The 12,218-nt window shown below is 38.0% G+C and overlaps 1 protein-coding gene across 1 annotated transcript in view; it reads left to right on the top strand.

Moving 5' to 3' along the window:
- Positions 1–12,218, top strand: part of BicC (protein bicaudal C) — a 345,922-nt gene that overhangs the window by 310,506 nt on the left and 23,198 nt on the right. The gene's annotated exons all lie outside the window — the stretch shown is intronic.

Genomic DNA, 12,218 nt, shown 5'->3' with positions numbered 1-12,218 from the left:
CCATGTCATCCTGCGCTGCCCTCTTCATGCCTACTCCGGAAGCCCCAGCCACCTGTTTAATCTTTCAGAAAGTGCTGTAGAGTGGCTGAAACACTTGGACCTGGACTTATAAATCTGTAGTTATAATCACCATACAAATAAATTAATTAATTAATTAATAGTAAAACATGTAATGCTCGCTCACTTACTCAGCAGGCTTCTATGCGACATGAACATCCCGTGCCGATCTCACAAATTGCCTCTACTGAACTCTGTTTTGGGAGAGTTCTTGCCAGTTGTTTACATTCAGACGTCTACTTGGCTTGACGGTTTTGTTTTTCCAGGAGCTATGTGATCTTCCCACTGGTCTTTTTACTGTTAGGATGGTCTTATGAATCTTTAAAGAAGAACTATCATTTTCCATCCTTAGATGATGAGCAGCCCATTGAAGTCTTCTGGAATTGATGTTGATTATTGGTACTTTCTGTGATAGCGAGTGTATTTCTTTATTTGATTTCTTATTCCAGGTTTGAGATATAGTCAAAGTACGCTCCAAAATTTTTCCTGTAAACATTATTTTCAAAAACCTGCAACTGATGATCTTTTTTGTTAAACTCCATGATTCTGAACCATAAGTTTGAACTGATCTGATGGCAGAATTGTATTTTTTCAGATTCGTATTTCTCATTAAAAAGTTTTGAACCCTATGGAAACTGTAGAGTACCTTGTTAGCATTCTGTATTCTAACTTTGATTTCCACTTCTCTTTGATTCTGTTAATCGTAACTCCTACGAACTTGAAAAGCTCAACTTGTTCAAAAGTATGTTTACCAATAATCAGAGGTGACTGGTTCTCATTCACGTCAATATTCCCCTTTATCATCATGTACTGAGAGGCCTAATTTTAACACTGTCTCAAAGTTCAATGAACATTTTCCGTATTTCAATCTCATTTCTCCCTAGGAGTACAATATCGTCTGCGTACACAAGCACTTTATGATACTATCCAAGATTTATTCCTGCCGGAACTAATTTCAGTGTTCTAATAACCTTTTCAAGAGCAATATTGAAAATGGGATAAGAATTACCTTGTCTTAAACCAGTTCTGTTTTGGAAAGGGTCAGATCTTTTCCCATTCAGGAGAATTCTACTTGTATTATCATCCATACAGTCTACACAGGTTAATGAGTTTAAAAAGGGAAGCCAAATTATATCATGACATTCCACAGACTGTCTCTATGAATTGAGTCATATGCTTTCAGAAAATCGATGAACAAATAGTGAATAATTTGATTATATTCTCACACTTTCTCACTTATTTTGATTGCAAATATGTTATCAGTCGTGGATCTATTGCTGCGAAATCCATTTTGGTAATCACCAATGATGTTCTCTGCATATGGTTTCAGGTGATTTAGTATAATAAAAGGTAAAACTTTATAAGATGTATTAACAAGAGATATCCCACGGTAGTTCTGAATATTTTCTTTCTCGCCTTTTATATGTAGTGGCACTATGAGAGATTATTTCCACCCTGCAGGCATAACTTCTGTCTACCAAATCCTTAGAATAAGTTGCAATATATATTCTCCAGATTTGATCAGTTCAGCTGGGATGTTATTACCCAAAGTTTTATCATTTTTTAGATGTTTACTCTCCTCACAAGTAGGCTCTGGAATCGAATCATACTTAGGACACTTTGGTTTCATAATTGGTGATTCTGGATCAGGGCAGTTCAGTAAATTGTCAAAATATTCCTTGCAATGAAAGAGCAGGTTATTCTGTTCAGTTTCAAGTTCCCCTTATGATCCTTCATGAACTTGGTTCTTGGTTTGAAGCCTTTCTTTATAGTATTAATTGTACCATACATTTTACGGATGTTATTGTTTTGATGATCATCTTGTATTGCTTCAACTTGTTGCCTATGATATTGTTTCTTTTTTCTTAATCAATTTACTGCAATTTTTCTGTTTCTCTTTGTAGGCCTGCTCTATAACAGGATCCCTATTAGACTGCAACCATTCTCTATGTAAAACCATTAAATCATTCACTGCTTCCTGACATGTTGTATCAAACCATTTCTTTTTAGTTTCTCTTTTTACCCTCTGCTGCTGATAGAATACATTGTTTAATATTATTTCATGCTGTATTGCAATTTACCTCTACCTCCCCATTAATCTCTGCAAGTGTACTATTATCTAAGGCCGCTATTAGCCGTGGGATTTAAGTACCGGGCGATCAGTGGCGCAACTTGTGAACAATTGCTCGGTTCATACCGGGGAATAGTCAGTTGAGAGAATGGCGTCCTATGAAGAACTTCTTCTTCTTGCTCTTCTATTAAAAAGGAAAAACCGAAGGGTTAGGAAAGTGTGAAAACTTCCTATATTTGTTTCTCAGATGACTAGAGGCTTATATTATACATTGTTTGATAATCTAAGTGAGGATGACAGTAAATTTTTTAATTACCTGCTCATGTCACAGTGGTCAATTTACGAATTGCTTGGCCGCATAAAAGAAGAAATAACGGGAAACGACACAAGACTAAACAAGTGTTTCCCAGCTGAGCTGCAATTCACGAATATAGCCATATAATGGATCAATGGTACTTGTAAATGTAAACAATTATAGAATTTTTATGGATATTACATATTTCCATATAAGAGTAGTAAACATTTTATAATACTCACATACTGGACGAGTTGGCCGTGCGGTTAGGAGCGCGCAGCTGTGAGCTGCATCCGGGAGATAGTGGGTTCGAATCCCACTGTCGGCAGCCCTGAAGAGGGTTTTCCGTGGTTTACCATTTTCATACCAGGCAAATTCTTGGGCTGTACCTTAATTAAGGCCACGGGCGCCCCCTTCCAACTCCTGGCCCTTTCTTATCCCATCATCGCTATAAGACCTATCTGTGTCGGTGCGACGTAAAGCCACTAGCATTCTTCTAGTATTCTTCTCGCTTACGGTTTTTTTTTCGAATTCTGGAATAATGTTCTTTAAAATGCTGTTCCAAGAATTCAGTGTTTCTATTCGTATTTTGTCAGTGTAAGCTTCAGTTCTGGAATTCCAAGTGATCGGTTTTCATTCTACCTCAAAAATGGTCTTCAGTATTTATTTGACTTTCAAATAATTTTGCCATCTCCTTCATTTGCTCCATGTTCAATAAATAAACTATCACAATAAGTAAAATATTCACTCTACCACAGCACGAGACCAAACAAGGTAATGAAGAAAGTTAATGGTCAGATGGATCGCTGATTCAATTGCGTTCCATCGTCCGCATTACGTCAAGCTGGTGTGAGAACACGAACTTGAGTGATGTTTCCGTATGCGCAGGGAGGTACATCGGATGACTAGTTGCGCCACTAGTCACCCACGGCTAATACGCTACATTTACTGCAATGCCCCATCATGCAGTTGAGCAACTAAGTCACCAGAGCAGTTGCCGGCTCGGATGACGGCCGGCAACTAGTTGCTCAGTTGCACCACTAGTCGCCCGCGGCTAATAGGCTCCATTTGATCCAATTGTCCGTGACTCGCCGGAGCAACTAGTTGCGCCACTAGTCGCCCACGGCTAATGGGGGCCTAACAGTTCAAATCTATTTTGAATTTCAATATTATGTTTTACCCTTTCCTCTGTTATTTTTAAATTTTTCAATACCAAGTTTCTTTATGTATCTGTTTGTGAGGAAAAATAGTACTATTGATGATCATGTTAGCTGATGCAGCAAAATTTATCAGCTGCACTGCATTTTCATTACTTTAATTATGCAGGCTTTCTGCACCGATAGTGGGTTAGAAGAAATTCTCTTTTCCTATTTTTGCATTGAAGTCACCCAATATTCTCTTAACATCATGGTGTGGTACTCTGTTCCATAATTCTGATAAATCTTTATAAAAGGTATCCTTAATACCATCTTTTTCATTTGTTGGTGCATGACAGTTTAAGAACTAATTAAACCATTTGGATCTTAATCTTAAATAGCACAGTCTTTTGTTGACAGGTTCAAAGGAGATGACTAAAGAGAGGAAGTTATTCAACACACAAAAGGCAGCCCGAAACTCATGTGATCTGTTTTCTTTACCACTATTGAGAAAAGTGTACTTTTCCATATCGTGTATATCTGTTACCAGTAATCTTGTTTCCTGTATTGCTGCAACTACAATTTTGTATTTTTCTAACTGCTGACAACGTTCTAAAAGATCCAGATTTATACATAGGCTAGTTCGTATATTCCATGTACCAACTCTCATATCAGATTTCCAGCCAATAGTAGTCTTTGTAACAAGCATTGTTTTCTGCAAAAGGGTTGTAACCCTATGGGCAACATGTAATGATTCCACAAATTGGAAAAATATATACAGAGAGCACAAGGAACCATGGGCGCCCATATGACAGTTTGTAGAGGGGGGGGGGGGGGCCTAGACCTGGGGGTATATAGTATTTTTAAAATTTTGGAAGATGAATGGAGGTAGAATAACACCCACGGTATCCCCTGCCTGTTGGTGGTGGTGGGGGGGGGACTACCGCTTCTACGTAATACCGACTTTTAAATCATTTTCTTGAAAGAAAAACACCTGACTACATTAGATTTTTGCCTTTCCCTGAGATCTGGGGGGGGGGGGCCTTGCAAGGAACAGAAAGAACGTAATGTATGTGGGAAATAGCACACTATTACAGCAAATATAGTATTATCATTAATATGTTAATTATAACAAGACTTTCCAAGACTAAAGTAATTTTGGTAGGTCAGAAACTGTTGAGGGAAATTGCCACCTGAGCGGTGACTGATTGAGAGAGGAGGAAAACCTTCAGGCAGTAGCAGCAGAAAATGTGATGGGCATGATGTTGACTCAATTTTTACTTCAACTTTTCAAGAAAATCTAAGATATGAATTCTTCAGACAATTTCTGATAAATAAAACTCTGATAAAGTGAACATACTGTGGAAATATTTTTTCTGATTTTGACAGGATTTCAAGATAGCATAGGAAATTATCATGAACAAGCAAGGAGGAGGAAAAAACTCCAGAGAACTAAGATGATGAGAATACCAAGCAAAGAAAGGGGAAGTGGGGAAAATGTAATGCATGGTCTTGCAAACTTGTCACTGATAGTCAACCAGTGACAGTTGGACAGGAATGATATGAGATGTAGTTAAAATAAATAGGAACAATAATTTCAGACTCAGTTGTCACCCAACAAGCTTATCACTCTCTTGTAAGACTACAGCTGAGGATAATGAACAAAAGCAAGGCCAGTAATTGAGTGATTTATTGTGGGCCACATGTACAATTTAACAAAATTATTTGTTGTTGTTTGAGTCATCAGTCCATAGACTGGTTTGATGCAGCTCTCCATGCCACCCTATCCTGTGCTAACCTTTTCATTTCTACGTAACTATTGCATCCTACATCTGTTCTAATCTGCTTGTCATATTCATACCTTGGTCTACCCCTACCGTTCTTACCATCTACACTTCCTTCAAAAACCAATGGAACAAGTCCTGGGTGTCTTAAGATGTGTGCTATCATTCTATCTCTTCTTCTTGTCAAATTTAGCAAAATCGATCTCCCCTCACAAATTCGATTCAGTATCTCTTCATTCATGATTTGATCTATCCATCTCACCTTCAGCATTCTTCTGTAACACCACATTTCAAAAGCTTCTATTCTCTTTCTTTCTGAGCTAGTTATCGTCCATGTTTCACTTCCACACAATGCTATGCTCCACAAGTCTTCAAAAACATCTTTCTAATTGCGATATCAATGTTTGAAGTGAGCAAATTTCTTTTCTTAAGAAAGCTCTTCCTTGCTTGTGCTAGTCTGCATTTTATGTCCTCCTTACTTCTGCCATCGTTAGTTATTTTACTACCCAAGTAACAATATTCATCTACTTCCTTTAAGACTTCAAATCCTAATCTAATATTTTCTACATCACCTGCCTTAGTTCGACTGCACTCCATTACTTTTGTTTTGGACTTATTTATTTTCTTCTTGTACTCCTTACCCAAGACTTCGTCCATACCATTCAGCAACTTCTCGATCTTCTGCAGTCTCAGATAAAATATCATCAGCAAATCTCAAGGTTTTGATTTCCTCTCCTTGGACTGTGATTCACTTTCCAAATTCCTCTTTGATTTCCTTTACTGCCTGTTCTATGTAAACATTGAAAAGGAGGGGGGGACAAACTGCAACCTTGCCTAACTTCTTTCTGGATTGCTGCTTCTTTTTCAAAGCCCTCGATTCTTATCACTGCAGACTGATTTTTATACAGATTGTAGATAATTCTTCGTTCTTGGTATCTGATCCCTATCATCTTCAGAATCTTAAATAGCTTGGTCCAATCAACATTATCAAATGCCTCTTCTAGATCTACGAATGCCATGTATGTGGGCTTGTCCTTCTTGATTCGATCCTCTAAGATCAGACGTAAAGTCAGGATTGCTTCACGTGTTCCTACATTTCTTCTGAAGCCAAATTGACTTCTCCCAACTCAGCTTCAACTTGTTTTTCCATTCTTCCGTAAATGATACATGTTAAAACTTTGCAGGCACGAGATACTAAACTAATGGTGCGGTAATTTTCACACCTGTCAGCACCGGCTTTTTTGGGAATAGGTATAACAACATTCTGCTGAAAATCAGATGGGACTTCTCCTGTCTCGTACATCTTACACACTAAATGGAATAACCTTGCCATGCTGGTTTCTCCCAAGGCAGTCAGTAATTCAGAGGGAATGTCATCAATTCCAGGTGCCTTGTTCCTGGGTGTCCCGTTTCATCAGCATCAACAGCCTCTTCATGTTCCAGAACCAAATTATCTACATCTTTACCTTGATACAACTGTTGGATATGCTCCTGCCATCTTTCTGCTTTGTCTTCTTTTTCTAGAAGTGGCTTTGCATCTGAGCTCTTAATATTCATACACCTAGATTTCCTTTCTCAAAAGGTTTCCTTGATTTTCCTGTATGGAGCATCTACATTTCCCAGGACAATGCAACCTTAGACATCTTTGCACTTCTCCTTCAGCCATTCTTCCTTAGCTACCTTGCATTTACTGTCCACTCCATTCTTTAATCGCCTGTATTCTTTTCTGCCCTCTTCATTTCTAGCATTCTTGTATTTTCATCGTTCATCAATCAAGTCTAGTATCTTCCGAGTTATCCACTGATTCTTAGTTGATCTTCTTAGTTGACCTTCCTGACATTTTTTCAGCAGCCCTACTGACTTCATTTTTCATGACTATCCACTCTTCCTCTATTGTTTCCTTCAGCCTTTTCATTTAGCCCTTGTGCAACATGTTCCTCAAACAACCCCTCACACTCTTTTCTTTCAACTTGTCTAGATCCCTTTTTTTTTTTTTTTTTTGCATTCTTTCCTTTCTTCAATTTCTTCAACTTCAGATGGCATTTCATGACCAACAAGTTGTGGTCAGAGTCCATGTCTGTTCCTGGGAAAGTTCTGCAATCCAACACCTGGTTTCTGAATCTCTGCCTAATCATATTGAAGTCTATTTGATACCTTCCAGTTTCTCCAGGTCTCGTCCACATACACAGCCATCATTTGTGGTGTTTGAACCAAGTATTGGCAAGGACTAAATTATGATTAGTGCAGAATTCAACCAGCTGACTTCCTCTTTCGTTTGTTTGTCCCAATCCAAATTCTCCTACTGTATTACTTTCTCTTCCTTGGCCTACCACTGCATTCCAGTCTCCCATCACAATTAGATTCTCGTCACCCTTTACATATTTTATTAAATCTATCTCTTCATATATTCTTTCAATTTCCTCATCTGCTGAACTAGTAGACATATAGACCTGCACTACTGTGGTGGGCATTGGTTTGGTGTCTATCTTGACGACAATAATTCTTTCACTATGCTGTTCGTAGTAGCTTACCCGCTGCCCTATTTTCTTATTCATTATTAAACCAACTCCTGCATTTCCCCTGTTTGATATTGTGTTGAAACCGGTGTAGGGGTGTAGGGGTAACATGCCTGCCTCTTACCCGGAGGACCCGGGTTTGATTCCTCGCCATGTCAGGGATTTTTACCTGGACCTGAGGGCTGGTTCGAGGTCCACTCAGCCTACGTGATTAGAATGAGGAGCTATCTGACGGTGAGATAGCGGCCCCGGTCTAGAAAGCCAAGAATAACGGCCAAGAGGATTAGTCGTGCTGACGACATGATACCTCGTAATCTGCAGGCCTTCGGGCTGAGCAGCGGTCGCTTGGTAGGCCAAGGTCCTTCAAGGGCTGTAGTGCCATGGGGTTTGGTTTGGTTTGGTTTTTGATTTTGTGTTGATAATTCGGTAGTCGCCTGACCAAAAATCCTGTTCTTCCTGCCAACGTACTTCACTTATAACAACTACATCTAACTTTAATCTATCCATCTCTCTTTCCAGATTCTCTAACCTACCACAACAATTCAAACTTCTAACATACCACGCTCCGACTCGCAGAATGTCGGTATCCCACCCGGAAATCCGAATGGGAGACTAGTTTACCTCTGGAATTTTACCTGGGAGGAAGCAATCATCAATACGTCATTCATACAGAGAGAGCTGCATGTACTTGGGAGGTAGTTACGGCTGTAGTTTCCCGTTGCTTTCAGCCGTGTAGCAGTATCAACACAGCTAAGCCATGTTGAGTATTATTACAAGGCCGTATCAGTCAATCGTCTAGACTGCCGCCCTTGCAACTACCGAAAGGCTGCTACCCCCCTCTCGATGAAATATTGAAATTGTAAAAGACGTTATAGCTGATATTTTAAATGAATGTGTTACAAAAAGTTTTGCAAAGTTTGGTGCTAGAGAGTAATGGCATATGCAAAATTTCTCTTACTGAGAAGTGTGGAACTCTTGTTTTGAACTTAATAAGTTGCTGATGTATGGTGATACAATTTGCCATACAGAAGTAGGGTGGCCAAATTTTGGTCAGACATCGGCTAGATTGTTTTGCTCTGCAAGAGGAAATCTGCAAATTTCTAGAGGAGGAAGCCACTGTGAACTGTTAGCAGACCTAAACTGTTCACCTCACTAGTATTTTTAGGTGACATGACAAAACATTTGAATGATTTGAATTTAGTATCACAAGGCAAGGATAACATATAATGTGTACAGTGCAGTTAACTTATTTCAGTGGAAATTTAAATTGTTTATCAGAACCACTAGAAGCCAGGCTGAGAGGCACGGGCCTTCTGAGCCCAACTTGGCAGGTTCGATTCTGGCTCAGCCCGGTGGTATTTTAAGGTGTTCAGATAAGTCTGCTTCCGGGCTGAATTCCAAAAACAGTAAAAGTAGTAAGTGGGGCATAAAGCCAATACATAATATTATTAATGTAAAGTAACTTAAGTTATGGTGGGCTACATAAAAAACTAGATAGTCCGGACATGGCTCCTGGGCCATAATTTGGGTGGCCCTGATCGAAACAATGTAAAAAAAATTCTTATCTTTATAGTCTCTTGATATGCTAGTTGTAAAAGTTCTGAATGAAATTAAATTGCTGAATCTCTCTAGTCGTTGCTCATGACTCAGTATCATGGCCCAAGAACTTTGCTTTTCCTGTAAGTTGGTGCCATTCTGTGTGATCTTGCATCTTGTGGATAGTAGTTGTCCATGGCAAGTTGGTTATCTCTTTGATATAATCAACCCATATTTTTGTGACTTGTCCTCATCACCATTTGCCATAAACTTTTCCTTGGGCAATTACCAGTAGTTTTTAAAAGATGTCATCCTTTCTCCCCATAATGTGGCCAAAGAATTGCAGAGTTCTTTCGTGCACAACTTGGCATAGACACTCTTGAACTCAAACTTCCTGGATGACAGAATAATTTGTTTGTCTAGGTGTCCATGGTATTCGCAACATCCTCCCCCACCACCACATTTCAAATTGATTGATTTGGTTTCTACCTTTAGCTTGTATAGTCCAAGACTCTCATCCATACATGAAGATCAGGAAGACAAAGTGGACTACGTCTTGACTTCATATTCATTTTAATTGTTCTATCTTGCAGAGCTTCTTTAATTTTGCCATAGCTATACATCCCAGCAAGATGTGATGCTTGATTTCCTTTTTACAGTTACCTGTATCTTATATTATTGAACCCAGGTAAGTAAACCGACAAACTATTTGAAAGTTGCCTAGGTGCTGTGGTAGCTGAATTGCTGCACCTTCGTTGCTGATCATTAATTTTATCTTGTCGAATTAATCTCCATATAAAGACTGCAACTTTTATGTTAGACAATATCCATTATGTAAAAGTTTCAAACAAATTTATTAGAAAACCACCATTCCAATACTTTACAATCTTTAGGTTTAAGATACAAATCGTCATTGCCAGGACAAAAACCTCCTGTGATAATATTTTTGGAGCTATACTGACTCGCAGCACATACATTATGAAGAGCGAGAATGCCTTGACAATATGCACACAATATTGCACCTTAGATGACAGAACCTTACTGGCCAAAAGCTAAAATATTTCACATAGGAGGTTTTGTCCTGGCAACGACGAAATATTACATACATGTTAAAATGGGACATCTTTCACTTAGGCTTTGTAAGCATCTTCAGCCATACTTAATCTAAAGCTAAGTCAGGGCCCTGAACTGGGTTCCTCATTAAAGTATAATACATGCTTTAATACAAGATAAAACAGTCATAAAAATCTAGTCTATGGAGAAAGCGATGCTTAAATGAAACTAAAATTCAATAATGAACTTGTCATGGTATTATATGTACATGGAATGAATACTAGTGTGTCTAAAAAAGTACAAGTTGGTTATTTGTAGAATGAGACATAGTCATAATGATCTGACATACATTTGGACTGTACAAATTATTTGATATTAATGAAGCGTGGATTAATTAAAATATTGAAAAATAAATCTTCAAAGGTTGTTGAGAATCAGGTACGTAGAATTACAGTAGAGTTGTTAACTCCAAGTGGTTGTGTGATAAGGTCAAAAGGCGCTTGAAGCATCAGTATAGAAGTGTTCTGCCTCCTTCTAGAATAATCTTTGTAATAGATTGTAGTCGTGAGCTGTCTAGCGTAGATTCAACAAATAGGGTGTTCAATAAAGCCTTAGATGTGGGAGAATTCGCAATGTGGCGCATGTTGAAAACCCTAGTGTTGACAGAGAGGTGACTAGCCTAGTTGGTTGTTTGAGATGATCCACATCTAAGGCTTTATTGAACACCCTATTTGTTGAATCTACACCAAACAGCTGACGACTACAATCTATTACAAAGATTTTTATTCTAGAAGGAGAGAAAACACTTCAATACTGATGCTGCAAGCGCCTTTTGACCTTATCACGCAACCACTTGGAGTTAACAACTCTACTGTAATTCTATGTACCTGATTCTTAACAACGTTAGAAGATTTATTTTTCGATATTTTAATTAATCCATGTTTCATTAATATCAAATAATTTGTACAATCCAAATGTATGTCAGATCATTATGACTGTCTCGTTTTACAAATAACCAACTTCTACTTTTTTAGACACACTAGTATTCATTCCATGTACATATAATACTACAAGTTCATTATTGAATTTTAGTTGCATTTAAGCATCGCTTTCTCCACAGACTAAATTTTTACGACTGTTTTATCTTGTATTAAAGCATGTATTATACTTTAATGAGGAACCCAGTTCAGGGCCCTGACTTAGCTTTAGATTAAGTATGGCTGAAGATGCTTACAAAGCCTAAGCGAAACGTGTCCCATTTTAACACACAGTATATGTAATATTTGTATCTTAAACTTAAAGATTATAAAGTATTGAAACGGTGGTTTTTTAATAAATTTGTTTACAACTTTTACATTCTGTACTCCAATACAGCTATCATAATGAGACTCAAAACATGCAATATCCATTATTTTGGCAAGTTCCTGTACGCTGCTGGCTAAAAGTGTGGTGTTGTCCGCAAAATGTAGGTTATCGATTCTCTTCCCACCAATCGAGAATCATCCTTCCCAGTTGTCCAGGCCAGTGGTATTCAAATTTTTTGGTTGGCGTACCCCCAAAATCAAATAGTTTTACCTTCGTACACCTGAAATAAGAGTATAATGAAATTATACCTACCAGAGATGATTAATAACGATGATGATAATAATAATAATAATAATAATAATAATAATAATAATAATAATAAATATATTACAATTGGGAAATATCCCAGGGGCAAATATCACTCAGAGTAGTCTGATAATAAAGTTAAAACATAATCACCCAACA

The sequence above is a fragment of the Anabrus simplex genome, chromosome 1 (assembly GCF_040414725.1).
Source record: "Anabrus simplex isolate iqAnaSimp1 chromosome 1, ASM4041472v1, whole genome shotgun sequence".
In the NCBI taxonomy this organism is placed as follows: Eukaryota; Metazoa; Arthropoda; class Insecta; order Orthoptera; family Tettigoniidae; genus Anabrus; species Anabrus simplex.
This window is presented reverse-complemented; position numbering and strand designations above follow the sequence as displayed.